The following is a 16,605-nucleotide window of genomic DNA, read 5'->3' as shown; positions in this document are numbered from 1 at the left end:
ACCTATGCTAGGAAGAAGGAATGAAAATATTACACACACACACACACACACACACACACACACACGGATTTTTCACAGGGACAGAGCAATGCTGCATCTCCAACCAAGTGTATCGTGGCTTTCAGTCCTTGCATGCTGGTCATTCGCTGGTGCAATAAAGCTTTGACTCCTGTCTTATGCCAGTGTTTCTCACCTCTGCCCTGCAGAATTAAAATGGATGGCTTTCATATGTACTAAAAGCAAAAGATCCTCATTTCAAGAAATTGCCCTGCTTAGATGGATGGGTTTTTCAAGTTTACCTCTAACCTCTCAACATGCAAAAAAGAAAGGAAAAAATATAGGTCCATTTGTTATTGATAATGGAGAGCAGACAGGGCATTGGAACCCAGTATCTTGTAACAGCGAGAGAGACTGACATAAAATTAAAGGTGGAAGTGAGGTGTAAAAAATAAAAATAAACCCCAGCAACTTATGTGGGTACTGCCTGCAGGCTCACAGCTCAGTTGTATGGACGGCCACCTCCATGTGAGGCTTACCCAAGAACTGTCACAATGGCTGTTTTTCAAGCTTTCATTGGGGCTGCCAGGTATTAGAATTTGTAATATTGCAATTTGGGAGCAGGAGAAGTGAACATGGCTGATTTCTAACTCCCCTGAGTTTATATTCCACCTTTCTTGTGACAAAGCCAGACAGCTTACAACGTAATGCACATGTGTAATACAATTTTTAAAAAACATTTCCCCAAAGCATGATAATAAAATGCATGTTTTAAGAGGAACAACCTTCTTTGATAGGGGTGCTCCATAATTGTGGGGCCACCGCAGAAATGTCCAAGTCCACACGCATGTAGGTATAGTCTGAGTAAGTCTAACCATTCCCTCTTTTGTTTTTGCCTGGCAACCTTATCTTTCCCTTAACCATGTTTTTCAATGACACAGCAGATGGGGAAGAGGGTGGGAGACTATAAACAGTGTCTCTCAATGAGCTCAGGTAGAAGATTGTCTCACGCTTGCTAACATGGGGCAGTATTCAACTAAGTTTTACTCAGGATAGACCCATTAAAATCAACAACCGACAACACAAGGGATTCTGGGGAACCACCCTGCCCTAAGGAGAGAAGAGAAGAAGCAAGAACTTGGGATTTGCCCACCATGTAACTCCCTGTGTGGTTCCTCACTCCCCTCTTCTCACAACTGCCACCACAGGGGCATCTGAGGAACCATTTTTTCTTGAGGAGAGGGAAGGAGCAGAAACAGGCTTTCAAAAAGGATCTCTTTCCCTTGCTTGCCTTTTTAAAAATTCTATAATTGTCATTGATACTCATTGTTTCAATAGGGTTTTTTTATATATATATAAACTGAGGGCCACCTGAAAAGCAGTATATAAATAGATAAATGGCACATTGATTTGAAGCGTCAACAGAAAATGAAGGGAAACCATTTCTCTGCTCTAAGCAGAAGAAAATAAGCAAATTAGTGCAGGAAGTGATTTGTGTCAGGTTTTGTAAGATGAGATTGTAACAGCTGAGAAAAATGCAAATATTTGACAGTACCTCATTTACACCCATGCACACATTTTTCTGTTTACACATAAAACATTAAACTGAAATTGCCCAACATATTTGTCCCCCAACAAATTATAAGAAGGGCATTGATACTACAGATTAAATAGCTGTAAACATGCAATTTACCACATACATTCTACAGCTGCAACCCTGGAACTGTCCAATAGGTCAAAAATAAGTAAGCCATTTGGCCCCTTGGAATAGTAACCAAGAAGAGTTGTTATCCTTTCGTTCTTCTGAGGGGAGGGCCATGTGAGTTCCTATTAGTGCCAAAGATTCTGAAAGTACTATTTCTTCATTTACAAAGGGAGAGCCTCCATCACTCCTCTGTCCCAGCATGCTTTTGTGTAATCACAAGTTCTTTTTCACAAGGTACAGTTTTAGTCTGCAAGGAACTGCCTCCATCACCCGCTTAGAATAGGCCTACCACCATGCGCCTTAAAATACTCCCACTTACAAAATTTCCTCCTTTGCTTAATATCCTAAGGAAAAATTCAGTAAACTCTGAATACACAATACATGTAAATCATTCTAATAAAAGTAGTACTCATTTTTGTTTTTTCCTGCTTGGGTTTTTAATAGCACACTTTCAGCACATGCATACTCTCTTCTTCACCATGGTTTATTCTATTTCGAGATTGAATTTGAAACATTATTCAAGGATGCTTATCCAGACAACCTGGTTGAATTGTCCAGACTGAAACAGCCTGCTTTTCTATTCTCAGGGGCCCCTCTATTCTCCCCGCAGCGTATTTTCCCACACAAGCCAACTCCGTCTAATGTGGCCAGGCTCTATACTAAAGCTGATGCAACCAAGCAGTAAGAGCCTCACACCTATCAATCACATGCACATAAGCACATAGAGAATATTATACACCAAAAAGCTGCAAAAGAAATCACAGAATCAGAGTTGGAAGGGACACTGAGGGTCATCTAGTCCAACCCCCTTCAATGCAGGAATATGCAGTTGGCCCATATGGAAATCAAACTAATGACCGTGGCGTTATTTGCATCTCGCTCTAACCAACTGAGCTACCTGTGCAGCTCAAAGAAGTGTTCCCTGACCTGGAATCATACCCAGGCCTCAGCAGTGAGAGCGCCGAAACCTTACTGAATGGTTCAAATGTGGAATCTCACAGTCTCTCACCATTTGTGAAACTGTGCAAGTGAAACTGTGACTTCAGATTTTATAAAGGTAAAGGTAAAGGGACCCCTGACCATTAGGTCCAGTCATGGCCGACTCTGGGGTTGCGGCGCTCATCTCGCTTTATTGGCCGAGGGAGCTGGCATACAGCTTCCGGGTCATGTGGCCAGCATGACTAAGCCGCTTCTGGCAAACCAGAGCAGCGCATGGAAACGCCGTTTACCTTCCCGCTGGAGCGGTACCTATTTATCTACTTGCACTTTGATGTGCTTTCAAACTGCTAGGTTGGCAGGAGAAGGGACCAAGCAACGGGAGCTCACCCCGTTGCAGGGATTTGAACTGCTGACCTTATGATCGACAAGTCCTAGGCTCTGTGGTTTAACCCACAGCACCACCTTGCCTTGCTGGCCTGTGTTCTGGTTGCCTGACATCACTGCTCCCCCTCCCTGAGTAAATGACCACGTACGTATCATGCAGAACAGTACACTTACTGGCATGGTCCAATTACACAAGCTGTTGCTATTCCTTCCTTCCTGTTCTGCAGCCCTTATATAGCATCATCCAGATGTACTGCCTCAGCTCTTTCCTCACTATGCAGGAGAGCCCAGCCGTCCACTCACAGCCAACTCATATTTCCCTTTTAGGGGTGTTTACCAACCACTTTATTCCTTCTCCTTGCCTCCCACCTTTCAGCCTATTTAGCTGCTTCTGGATTGGCTCGTGGCCACCCAGCAGGCCATGACATCATTTCCAGGTGCCAGCTGCTGCTCCTGAAGCAAGCAGTCCCTCATTAGATCAAAGCCAGGATGTGGGATTGTAGAATATCTGCTCATGGCCACATGATCAGTTTTGGTTAACCAGCTGCCATGCAGAATCTAAAACAATACAAATGCACAGGACGAGAGGCATGGTCATGCCTGGCTGTGTCAGTGCACAAAGCACATTCTGGTGACATGTCAAGTGGGTTAAGACTGGCACTAAGGTAAGCTAGTCCAAATGAATCTGGATACAAAAGTTACATATCAAGAGCAGAAACTAGTGGTAGGAGAAACTATTAGCTTCATGATCTGATCCGCTATCTATTAAAGCTTGTGTCAATTAATTATAATTATATAGGCATTCATTCAACAAGCTGATGTCTAAAACCTAAGGAAGGTTCAAAAGAGAAATCCAACACTCTTTTATTAATATTTTACCAAGCAACATAATATTTTACCAGCAACACTGACCTAATTTACAAGATTGTTGTAAGAATTACTCAGTTTCCCTGAACATTCCAAAAACTGCTTTAGAAATCACTATTACTATAAAATGGCTAATACCACTTTTCTTGTTACTCTGCTCTTGGCAAGCCACAGACCTACCTTTTCAGCAATACAAAGATACAAGAGATTCCAATGCTTAATCTTTGCTTCCTACTCACTTCAATATCATCAACTCCCCCCCCCCACCCCTTCTATTACAAAAAATTCCTTAGGAAATAATCAGGGAAAGCTCCATACCATTAAGATGTACCCCCTAATACATTCTGCTCTTTCCACAGCATTCTCCTATTAGTAATGATTACTTTCCATGTTGTAAATCAGCAACAAACAGAACTGCAGATCTTTAACGCAAATATTCCTTATCAGCTTGCTTGGGAAATGCAGCAATGCAATGAATTCCTAGGAACAGACAAGCCACCACCCTGCCTCTAACATTTGTGCTTCTTAATTCGCCATCAGGTTATTGGCTGCCATGTTTACGTTGTCCTTGTATGACGGCTGCTCTTAAGTAGCCTACAATTCATACCAAGGCAGCCCAAGATATATTGGCTGTTAGCTTTGCGCTAATTACTAACCACTGAGCAATCAAAGCCATTGTTTCTTTTACTTAATTATCCACCCCCTAGAAAAGCAATACCATTAACCAAACTTAGCAGAGTTCACTGAACACAAGAGGTTGATTCCTAACAGCCATTCCGTAGAATCACAGAATTGTACATGGCACAAAGGCCACATAGACCCAAAGCACACCCAAAGGGACATGGTTATGCACCTAAAATCAACCTCACAATTCATGCTATGCAATCCGGCATGCCACATTGTATCACAACTAGAGACAGCAGATGCTTTGATGAAAGTTTGTTTGTTTTCATCAAACTGCTTGAAATGACTTGCATAAGCAAGGCAGGTCTGGGGCAGTTCATACATTTCAGCAAAGCCAATTTCTAAAATGTACAAAATTAGCATTTCCAAGTCCGTCCCCCACACCACATGGGGGATATGTGAAACAAAGCAACACTTAAAATGGTACAGTACAGGGTTAACATTACCACCTAAGCATCACAGACAGCCCAGGTAGGTAAACCCCTCTCCTCTACCCTCAGTTATCACCACCAATTCAGTTTGGGGATAAAATTATTTCCTGGCCCCAAATAGAACACAAACAATGAACATGAACAAAATCCCACTCACAAAATATTCATAAGGGAAATCTAGCAAAGGGTACCTCCACACCATTCAAACTACTGTTCTATCACTAGTAAAGTGGAAAGGCAAGATCTTAAAGTTGGTAAACATAAACCCCTGACCTCCCTGGGCATCTGAGGACAACTGAGGCATCAAAAAGCCCCGAGTAGTCTTCATAATTGCATCCAATGATTCTTGAATCCAATGATGAGCACTGCTCTCACAAAACAGAGAGGTTACTCCATAATTTTACATATTGGATACTTAGAGACCTTCTTCAGACTTCTAGTCTTCTGGTCAAGTTGTAGATATTGGTTTTTGACAAACTTGAAAGTTTCAGTCTAGATGTGCTGTGCTGTCATCAGAAGGCTACGTTGGTAGAGCATGGGATTCTTTGGAAAGAAGTCTCAGTACCAACCAATGAGGAATGACAGACTAAACTAATGAGTTATGCCAAAATAGCAAAATTTATGGGAGCAATAAGGAACCGGGGAGGGGGGGGACTTTATCAAAGACTTGGAAAAAATTGTGGATTATTTGAAATGTTATTGTACACATATAAATTCATTAGCAGGATTAACTTAAACCAAACAGTTAAAATTAATGCTAAAGGAAAACTAGGGAGTAATTTGTAATTGAAGTACTGAAGGAAATGCCGTATTACAAATTAAAAATATTAGGGGGGGGGGTGTCAAAATGAACATATTTGTTGGAAAATATTGGATTGTATTTTTGTCAACATATTTTTGAAACTAAAAAATAAAATTTATATAAAATATACCATGAGATTCTAAATCCCAGGGTCCTGGGGTGGAGCCCCATGTTGTGAAAAAGGATTCCTGCATTGCAGGGTGTTGGACTAGATGGCTCTCATGGTCCTTTCCAGTTCTACCATTTTATTATTCTAATTCTGGTTATACAAAAAAGGTCACTACCTCAGACAGCATTTTAAAGGGATTATGCAAACTCATGGGTGGGGGCAACTCTATAAACATCTACGAGTTATAACAGCTGAATTTCTATGCTCAAAGACAATATAGCAGGTGATAAGGATATGAGGGCTGCGGCCTTCATGCTCTGCTCGTGGCCTTTTCATAGACATTTGGCTAGATACTGCCAGAAACAGGATACTGAGCTAGATGGGCTCATGATCTGATCCGGTAAAGCTCTTCTTACATAGGTATTAAGCAATTTGCTCTGAAAGTACCTTTCCGCAGGGGCTGTGACCATAAGAATCCCTGGGGTTTCATCTAGCCTCACACATTTGTGGCTACTGTCATGTTGTACAGCTGACATGCAGTGATGTGCCATTGATCATGCTGTCTTTGCAAGGCAAGGAGATGGATTAATGCACCTATTAGATGAAAGAGGGCGAGCCGATAAAGGAAGTCAGGACAGGTCACTGCATATAATGGGAAATTGTTTTTAGACAACGGGTTTTAATATCCCATTTAGTTTCCACATTTCAAAGCTCATTGTGGATTAAAAATGACAGGGAAATTGTTGTAGGCCCATCCACTGTTAGATCATAACATTATGTGAATCAGAGTAAAAAGCCATCAAAACTACATGGATAGCAGATTTGGTTAGAATTTTCTCATCCTCAACAGCAACTTTAAAGGCCTCTGGCTTCCCCCAAAATACAGATGACAGTTATTGCCTGGGCATCACTTTTGTGATATATTAAGTATGCTATTAGAAGAATGATGTGTCTGGAAGCCATTACATGGATCACAACTAGCATAGGAAAGTATGGAGGCAGCAGCAACCACACTGTTCAGGGAATGAAAATGGGAGTCAATAGTTTTTTAATTTTGTTAATTCCCTCTTTCTGAAGTGTAATATGGTGAGCAGTGCTCATCTATGGGAAAATACTGACTTTTTGGTCCTGAATGAACAGTTTTCTGACAAAAACGCATAATACATAATGTCATAAGGATATAGTGTGTACATAATGCTATTGTGAATATAGGAAGTTGCATTCTACTGAGACAGAGTATTGGGACAACAGAGCCCAATAATGTCTATTTTAACTGGCAACAGCTTTCCAAGATCTCACAAAGGTCTTTGCCATACCTGTAACCTGAGAACCTCTAAGGGACATGCCACATTGACAGACATCCTTCTCTCTCCCATTTTCTTTCAGCTTCTACTACATTCATGCCTAAATGCTCTAGAAAATACACTACCCTTTTAAAGAATATAAAAACATTCTGAGAATCAGGTGATGTAGCTGCCCCCCTAATTGTGTGTTTTTCTCCTCACTTTTGCTCCTAATGAAGTATCACATCCTATATACACACTTGGTTCTCTACTTAAGAGATGTATGTCTACACCAGTTTGTCTTTGTAACCACGACTGCAGCATTTCTCTCAATATTGCTATTAATTGGAATGTGGTTAAACATTAGATCGCTGTTTATGCCAGAAAGCAAAAACGGACCTGGTGGCTGTCCACTAATTATTATCCCACCCCCACCTACTTCCTCTCAGGCTGTATCTATATGAAATATGGTAGGCAAACTAATTAAAACCTGACAGATTCCATCTTTGAGACAAGCCTCCCAAGATAACAATTTGCCTATCATTATGGAGGAGCTTGATCTCCTCACAAAGGCACCTTGTCGCCAACTCCCCAACTGTCACAGTAAGTGGTTTATATTATCACACTGACTGATTTACCTAGGCTAGGCAGTACCAAGTGGAGAGCCTTGCGCTCACCCCATCCCCTCTTTTTTTAACCCCCCCCCCACAAAAAACAATAACTACCTAAAGTCAAAAGAATTGCTCAGATATGTTCCAGAGTGGGATGCAGGGGTCTGGTTTAGTTCTCTAGATAACCTCTTGTCAAGAGCGGGCACATTAGATAAGAGATGACACAGGCCTCCAGCATAATGTTTCTCTCTGTCTCTCTCCAGCTACTAATGACTGATATGCTGGCCTGCTTCTGAACCCTCCAGATCTCTTTGACCAATTGCTGGGCAAGTTAGAACTATTAGTACATGCATGCAACAGTAAGGAGCAATTACTGAATTCCGTTATGCCCAGACAAGAAAATAAGCATTTACATTTTGATCACTACATAAAGCATGATTCACAAACTGAGAAGCATTCTACTTGTAGTATCCAAATCATGGAAGTATATGTACATAGGAGGGTGAAGAAACTGTTTTAACGGTCAAGATGCTCTGCAACCTGTTGATGTCCACCCTTCTCTGACCTACTTGCACAGGTTTGTCCTTTAAGGGTATGACCACAGAAACACCCCTGTGCCATCAAATCAAACAATGGGAAATGAGGCTAAGAAGTCCTCCTGCTTTCTACCACAGATATACACAGCTTGCCAAATTTTGTTTTTATGCATTCAGCTAACAATTATGTTATCGGGGAATTCTGACAGATTATAGGTAGATGTCTATGTATATAGGAGAGGGGGTCATCCCAAACAGACTTGTCCAATTTCATAATTTTCTTTTAATTCCTTCCCCACTTTCTGTGCAATCTTAATGTCAGATGTGCTGTGACTACAGCAAATGAACTGGTAAAAAGGTCTCTGTGGGGTCTACTGTGTGCCCAGTTCATTTGTACACAGACAGTGGTTCTTTCTTACCAGAGCCCATCACTTACCAACTCCAACAGCTGGTCCTAGGACTTGTGGCCAAAGTATAGTCTGTTAATTAGCTCTTGTACATAAATGGTTGGGGGACTTGGGTATGTTTCACCTGGAGAAGAGAAGATTGAAAGGTGATATGCTAGCCATATTCAAGTATCTGAAGGGCTGTCACATGGAAGATGGAGCGGGCTTGTTTTCTGCTGCTCCAGAGGGTAGGAACCAAATCAATGGATCCTTTTTTTTTTTTTTTAAGGGAGATTCCAACCAACCATTAGGAAGAACTTTCTGACAGTAAGAGCTGCTTGACAGTGGAATGGACTACTTCAGAAAGTGATGGACTCTTCTCCTTTGGAAGTTTTTAAACAGAGGTTGGATGGCCATCTATCAGGGATGGAGGTAGATAAATGCTCCTTGTTACTAATTCTGGGCCAGAATGGCTAATTCTAGAATGGAAGAGAGTGGCTTAGCTCAGAACATAACTCGGATGGGGACACTCTTCTCATGTTAGTGAAACAGGTGTACCACACCCCTCCAGATAACATCAGTATGTTGTGGACACCACACAAATACCAAACTGCACAGGCCCTTAACTTCCACAATTATTCTCAGAAAATGAATGGTGGTATACTAACTGGATATATGTGTGGCGTGTCCACATAATGAATTAGTTTATTTACATGATGCAGGCGAGGAGAGCTCACCTCCCTCCATTCCTTTACAATGCAAAGCCTGGTGCCATCTCACAGTATTGTATCTGAACTGGGCTAATGATGTCAGCAACTGACATGCTTGTCGCTGAAAATCAGGTTGTCATATTTCATGGGGGGGGCAAATGGAAAAATGGGTCTGGTGACTAGAATATTATTCTAAAGACTACCCCAAAATTCCAGCTGCTAAAAACAATTAATTTGATATGTCCTTAGCATCACAAAAAGTGGGTACATAAAAAAATACCCTACAATCTAGTATATAAATCGAAGTGCTAATTTATTAGGATTTTCAGATTTCCAAACTCTACCACATACTGTTTACTACAGCTAAAAAGCTGGTATTTCTACCAGTCAAATTTGGGAGGGGGGATTAGGAAATATTCTCCAGAATTAATCACAATCAAATGGAACAGAGGAGAAAATAGCTACAGTTAGAAAAGTAGGGCACTTCAATGCCCCTGGCTTATCCCCTCTTCCTTCATAACACATTCTTTTGGGAGGAGGGAAGAGAAAGTGCTACTACAGAACGATTCTCCAGTTGGCATTAATAAGTGCCAGCCAGCTAGTAATCATGCCTTCTTAAATTTAAAATGTTCACAATGTTTCATGATTGCTGAGGTTAGAAGGAAGTTCCAGTGTAATTGCACATCCTCACAACTGCTTTCCAAGCTTGTGCAGACGAAACCTTGTTGTCCATTTCAGCACTTTAAAAATGTTACACTTAAAAAAAAAGGATTCCTAATGCAACACAACCAGGATGAAAACTTTCGAGATTATGATAATTTTCTGTTATTATTCCGCGGTCATGTCTGATACCTCCTTATCTGCCTCTCTCTTGCTAAAAGACATTTGCTGATCTTAAACCTGGCTTGAATGAATAGCAATTGTTCCCATTTGGTTTTCAAGGTACTTTTTTTTTGTTTGTCTACCCCATTCACTGGCCTGAAATCAGCAAGGCCTCAGATGGCTGTTGCTATGGCAACCCTGTTCATTCAACACTGGAGTATAATGAAGACAATGTGTTTTCCATTTAGATGAGTTTTGGAGCAAAAAAAGAGAGAAGACTTCTGCTTAACAGCTCCACAGAATGCAGGGTAATATAATCAGGTTTTCTGTAGTACCAGTTACATCATGGTGTGTTCCTAAGAGAGAGAATGTTACACCCACATTTAACCATAATTATCGTAGTGGTCAGATTAATCAAATGTGAGATTGTATTTCCTATGTTTTAAAGACTTTGCCAAAGAAAACAGAAGGGAAATATATTCACGCCGTATTTTATGTAAAAACGGCAAATAGCCTGTTAATACTTTTTCTACTGTTGATACTTTTTTGCCTTTGTGGACTTGATAACAGACACTTCAGATATTCCTTTTAATGTGCCTCTTTTCTCAATTCTTAAGCAGAAGTGGCATTTAAACAAAAATAAATGAGAGTGGTTCAGAACAAATGTATGTGAATAATTATTGATTTAAAATGGGCAGGAAACACTTTCCCCTCATTCTAGCATTCATTTGTCTTTCTTTGAACTAGTTAAACCCCAGATGAGAGCCATATAGTTGCTAAGCAGAATAATATGGTGATGGCAGAAAATACCAAGAAACCCAAAAACAATTCTGCATCACTGAAATTTGTGTAAAATCATTTACAAAAATTGTTTCCTAAAGAGCTTCAGAAGTGGGTTCACTCCTGTCACTTCCACTTTAAGGTCACTCTTGTCTAGTTTCCTAACATTTTATAGCTACTCAGAGCCTTTCAGGTGGCACGAAATATAAATTACATAAATAGTTCAGTTTTATCTCCAACTTTTAGAAACTACTTCTATTTATCTATTTACATTTCTTTCACAATGCCATGTCAAGGACTTTGGACAGCTAACACCATCTGATTAAAATAAATCTGTATAAAAACCAATGGAGCACTCATTGACAGTCTTTCTATACATGCCTTTGTTGACACACAAATTTGAGTTTCATACAGATACAAATCATGCTTGAGATGGAAACTTCATTAAACTGTTAGAACAGCTGGACCAAGTCTTTAATTAATGTAACAATAAAAACCCAAATCCAGACATCTCGAGGATACCTGTGCACATACAAAAGTTCCAAGAAAGTGTCCATATCTGGATGCAAGTGAGTATCACCTGCAGTTAACAGTCCTCAAAGTTCCCTTTCATACATTACCATAGTGGTTAGGTTGCGCCTTCCCTATGGCTTGATCCTACATTGGTCTAGTAATGTTTGAAAGGTAGAACCTCACAACAAAACATAAGGTACTACCTACAGCAGAGTCAGTGGCTCAGATGGAGATGATAGTGTCATATGCCACATCCTATCCCCAAAAAGCTGGCCACAGAAGAAATGCAACCAGTGCATAACATGTTAACTGGCTCAAAGTCAACATCACATAGGATTTATTGATTTGATTTAATTTTGAGGATATCTAGTATCTGAAGGAAATGGTCAGAGGCTAGAACTAGAGGAGGCAATATTCTTTAGAGGGCCCTGCCTATACCCTCCAGTGGGACGAGTCATCAAGTTAACCAAATGTCCTCCAGTCCACTCTTGCAAACATATTATTATTAATTACTACTACTATTTATCTGCACTTCACCCTAATCCAAAGACAAATTACAGAAAATACACTGGGTCCTGAACATATACATCTCATGTGTTAAAGGCCAGGGTAAAGAGATGCATAATAAAGTTGCCTGATACACCTCTGTGGGAAGAGAGTTCCACAAATTAGGGGCTGCCACAAAGAATGTCCTCTCTATGATTTTATTATTCCTGGGCCAACGCCATCCCTGAGCTTCTGAGGGTGCTGGAACTATCAAGAAGAGCCACCTCAGCTGATATTAACACTTGAGAGGGTCTCTAGGGCAGTGTTTCCCAAACGTTTTTGGGCAACGGCACACCTGTTTACCGGGAAAAAATCTCGCGGCACACCACCATTAAAGCCCCGCCCCGTGACGTCAGCGCGCAGCGTCACGCCGGGAGGGACGCACAAAAGTGAAAGTTTTTTCCCTTCCCCTTGCCGGGGTGGGAGGAGGCAGCAGAGCGAGGGATTGAGGGACGGCGGCAGCTGAGGCGGCGGCGGCTGTTGTGGTGGTGGCGGCGATAGCGGGCGGAGGAGGAGCCGTCGCCGGGAGTTGCTGCTGCTGCTGTTGCTGCTGCTGCCCGGACATGCCGGCCTCCTCCTCCTCCGCTGTCTCGCGCTCCTCCCTTTTGCGCGCGCTGCCCCGCCGCTTGGCACCAGCACCGCGGAGCCGCCCCCGGCTCGACGCGGATCCTCGCCGCCGCCGCCTCTCGCCGCCCGACTCGCCCGCCTCCCTCCCACGGCACACCAGCCGGTGTCTCACGGCACACTAGTGTGCCGCGGAACACCGGTTGGGAAACACTGCTCTAGGGAAGGACGCAGTCTTTCAGATATTTGGGCCCTGAGTGGCTGAGGGCTTTAAACACTTGCATTGGGCCCAGAAACAAACTGCCAACCCATGCAGCTGTTTCAAAACAGGAGTTGTTTGTGAACTAAATGGAACACTATCCAGTGATCTTGCCGCTGCACTTTGGATCAATTGTGGTTTCCAAGTCATCTTCAAGAGCAGCCCCATGTACAGCATAATGCAATAATTCAGTCTAGAGGCTACCAAAGCATGGGATACAGTGGCCAAGTTATCACTGTCCGAAAAGGCTATAGACAGTGAACCAACTGTAATTGAAAAGGGGCATTCCTAGCCACAGAGACCACCTGAGCCTCAAGTGACAGTGCTGAATATAGGAGCATTGGGAAAGAACAACTTGAAAGAGGTATCACTTTTTTGCGTTGTTTTTGCAAAACAAGAGGCAGCCAACTGTTACCTGCTGAAAGTAGGGGCTGGTTCACATGTGGCATGTTTGCACAAGAGGTCCATTTAGCCCAGCATCCTGCTCTTAAAGCAGCCAACCAGATGCCTATGGGGAGCCCACAAGCAGCGCATAAGCACAGCAGCTTATGCTCCCTGCAACTGGTATCCAGAGGCATACTGCCCTCTGATACTGGAACTGATGGTGCTAGAACAATTCCCCTATGAGGAGAGGGCTCCTGTTACATTCTTATGATGAACACAACTTCCAGTGGTGACACACGTTTGAATAGGCCATCTGTCGCCTCCCTTCCCACACAATATTTTCTAGCGCAGTCAAGTTCACACATTCAGTTGCCATTGATATACAGTTTTTAGAAAAAAGGAACAATCATGCTTTCTCTTTATAGTTCACATATTCAATTAAGTGCAGCTACAGTTATTACATTTCATAGACACACTCATTAATGTAAGAAGGGCTGATTTTTATTTCCCTTGGAAAATGTATTCAGGCCATTTAGTGTTCCAAATAAAATGGGTACTGAACAGAAAAAAATGTGTAAAGCACAATTTCTCCCATTCAAAGAGCAATCAAGCCATATTTTTTTGTACAAATGATCAGCTTCAAGTTACCAACCTTTTTAAGCCAGAGGACAACTGCAGATGTAGGCTGTGTTTTATTGACGGTATAGAAGCTACGAAGTTTTTCATATGGCCACCTTTTTTCCAATATGGAATATTATTGCAAACAGTTGGGGAGGGGATCACAAAAATCTGTTTGGGGTGAATTTGTAAGGCATGTAACACAGCAGCAATTCTGGGTTTGCCACCAAGCTCAATAGGAAACCACAGCCAATCCTGGCTCTATAATGAGAATACCAGTATGATTTCAATTACCTTATTTTCACCTTCACCTTTCACATTTTTTTAGGCGTACACTTGTGAAATCTTACATGACATACTGTGTGAGGAGGCCCTTAACTTCACTATAGCTGACTGTTACCGTAGAGTACGCTTGCTAGAAATAGCAGAACACTACAAATCTTTTCTTTACCTTGGAACACATGTAGAGAATTGTCCCCACACTAAAATTTCAGCAATTTAAACACTGACTCACATTGTAGGATTGTAGTAGAGCCGAAAATTACAGTAAATTTGAAAGTTGACACATTTTCTGCAGCATACTTTGACTCTGAATATATGTGAATGGCTGGGAATCCCATAAGACTTACTACTCAAGCATAAAACTTGTGCATCTCACTGTGATCACCAAAAGGCTTCTTCACAACAAAATGCTTGCAAAACGTGATATTATGCAAGTCAGGTTTGACACACCATGAGAGATTTGGTATTCAATGTCATCCATATGCTTGCTTTTTCATCTCATTCTAAGGAATTAATGGAAATTCTGGTGCCTGAAATCAGTAATGGAGTTATGGGAGCGATATTATTGGTTTGTTGTTCTTATTTTTATTATGTATTCTGTAGGTTTTATGTTGTAATTTTAAGTTGTGAAACACCCTGAGGGTGGTATACAAATTTAATAAATAATAAGAATAAATAATAATTTTAAAATGTCGATCCAGCGTGCAGCAGCAGTGAAAAAGGAAAATTCCATGTTAGGGATCATTAGGGATGGGATCAAGAATAAAATTCATACCTGCAATATCTGATGCAACAACATCTGGAATACTGTATACAGTCCTTGTTGCCACATCTCAAAAATGACAGTTGCTTTTGGGAAAGGTGCAGAAGGAGCCAATTGAAATGAACAGGAGACTGCAGGAACTCACTTATGAGAAATGTTTTTTTTTTTTTTTGAGGGGCAGAGGTTTATCAAGAAAGGGGTGATAGAATAGAACAAGGCTACTCCTGTGGTGTGGAAATGGTAGAGAGTCTTATCCACATCCCATGCACAATATTAGATCCCAGGGTCATTTAATGAAAGTCAAGGGAAGAGGATACAGGACAGACAAAAGGAGGTACTTCTTCACACAACCAACTATGGATGTTGTTGACACAAGCTGTGATGATAGCCACCACCTTAGATAGCTTTAAAGGGGGTTTAGACTCATTCACTGGGAATAAGGAAACTAAATGGTTACTAGTCAAGCCAGGCATGGCCAAACTTGGCCCTCCAGCTGTTTTGGGACTACAACTCCCATCATCCCTAGCTAACAGGACCAGTGGTCAGGGATGATGGGAATTGTAGTCCCAAAACAGCTGGAGGCTGTTTTGGCCATGCCTGAGTTAAGTATGTACTGTCTCCTCTGAATGCCATAGCACAAAATAGGAACAAGAACAGAAAAGTTCTTGAGACCAGGCAAAGGGGGAGAAAGCAGTGTCTGTATTTTATACCCTAACCATAACTGTACCTTAAGAGAATATACGAACTATATATATCCTTAGTTATGTATATAAATACATTACTAATGTTACTTGAGCAAAGTTGAGATTTAGAGACATACATCTGTTGGAGGTGTGGTGAATTTGGTGTTAATTTATTATTTTGAAAATGAGATTCAGTTAGAAGTTGTGGGAAGCAATACTGAGGTATATTGATCAAATTACAGGATATAATTTACTGGAGGACCCATTGTTATACTGATAAATTGAATGGAGAAAGATGATGTTGAAATTGTAACTAGCCTGGTAAATGCAGCAAGGAAGTCTATATCATACTGTGGGGAGAGAAGATTGTTTCACTCATCAATTTTTTTAAAGAATCTGGGACATCACTACAATGACAAAATCGACACATTGTATACAAACTCAGCTCTCCTTTGATGGAACCAAATATATCTCCAGTTGGTCAATACTTATTTTATTTTGGAGCAATATATATCTCCTTATTCACTTTTTTTCTCTAACAAAATGTGTTTTTTGTAATAGTGTGTATGGACTGGAGTATTAAGATGCTGTTATTTGATAGGATTTCTTATTTTTGTATTCTATTTCAAACAAACAAACAAAACTCCAAGTTTATCCGAGAGAATACTAACAGTTAAAGAGGCATTAACCACAGTAACCTTGGTTATATGTCAGAACCTGAGATTTTCTGAACCACAATGTTTTTCAACAAAACCTTCCATATTTCGCACACTATTCTACTTGTGCCACCCTTATGACCGCTGAACACCCAACCCAGTCTAAATCCCTAATGTAAACTCTTGTTAAATGGGTGTGACATTGCTTTCATTTGTGCAGTGTGTGTGCAGGTGGGGTACAATGTTTATAGTAGTGCACAGCAATAGAGATGGTTTAATTTCATATTGCAA

The 16,605-nt window shown here is 41.1% G+C and overlaps 1 protein-coding gene across 17 annotated transcripts in view; it reads right to left on the bottom strand.

Moving 5' to 3' along the window:
• ZMIZ1 (zinc finger MIZ-type containing 1) overlaps window positions 1–16,605 on the bottom strand; it is a 375,034-nt gene that overhangs the window by 159,113 nt on the left and 199,316 nt on the right. For 3 of the 17 annotated variants that reach the window (XM_083502439.1, XM_083502444.1, XM_083502429.1), the window contains exon 5: window positions 8,785–8,879. The exons of the other annotated variants lie outside the window; for them this stretch is intronic. The gene's annotated coding sequence lies outside the window, so the exon portion shown is untranslated. The remainder of the gene's footprint in view (window positions 1–8,784; window positions 8,880–16,605) is intronic. 17 annotated transcript variants of the gene reach the window in all.

The sequence above is a fragment of the Podarcis liolepis genome (assembly GCF_965112155.1).
Source record: "Podarcis liolepis genome assembly, chromosome: 5".
In the NCBI taxonomy this organism is placed as follows: Eukaryota; Metazoa; Chordata; class Lepidosauria; order Squamata; family Lacertidae; genus Podarcis; species Podarcis liolepis.
Note: the sequence above shows the minus strand (reverse complement) of the source record. Positions and strands in the feature narration are given on the sequence as shown.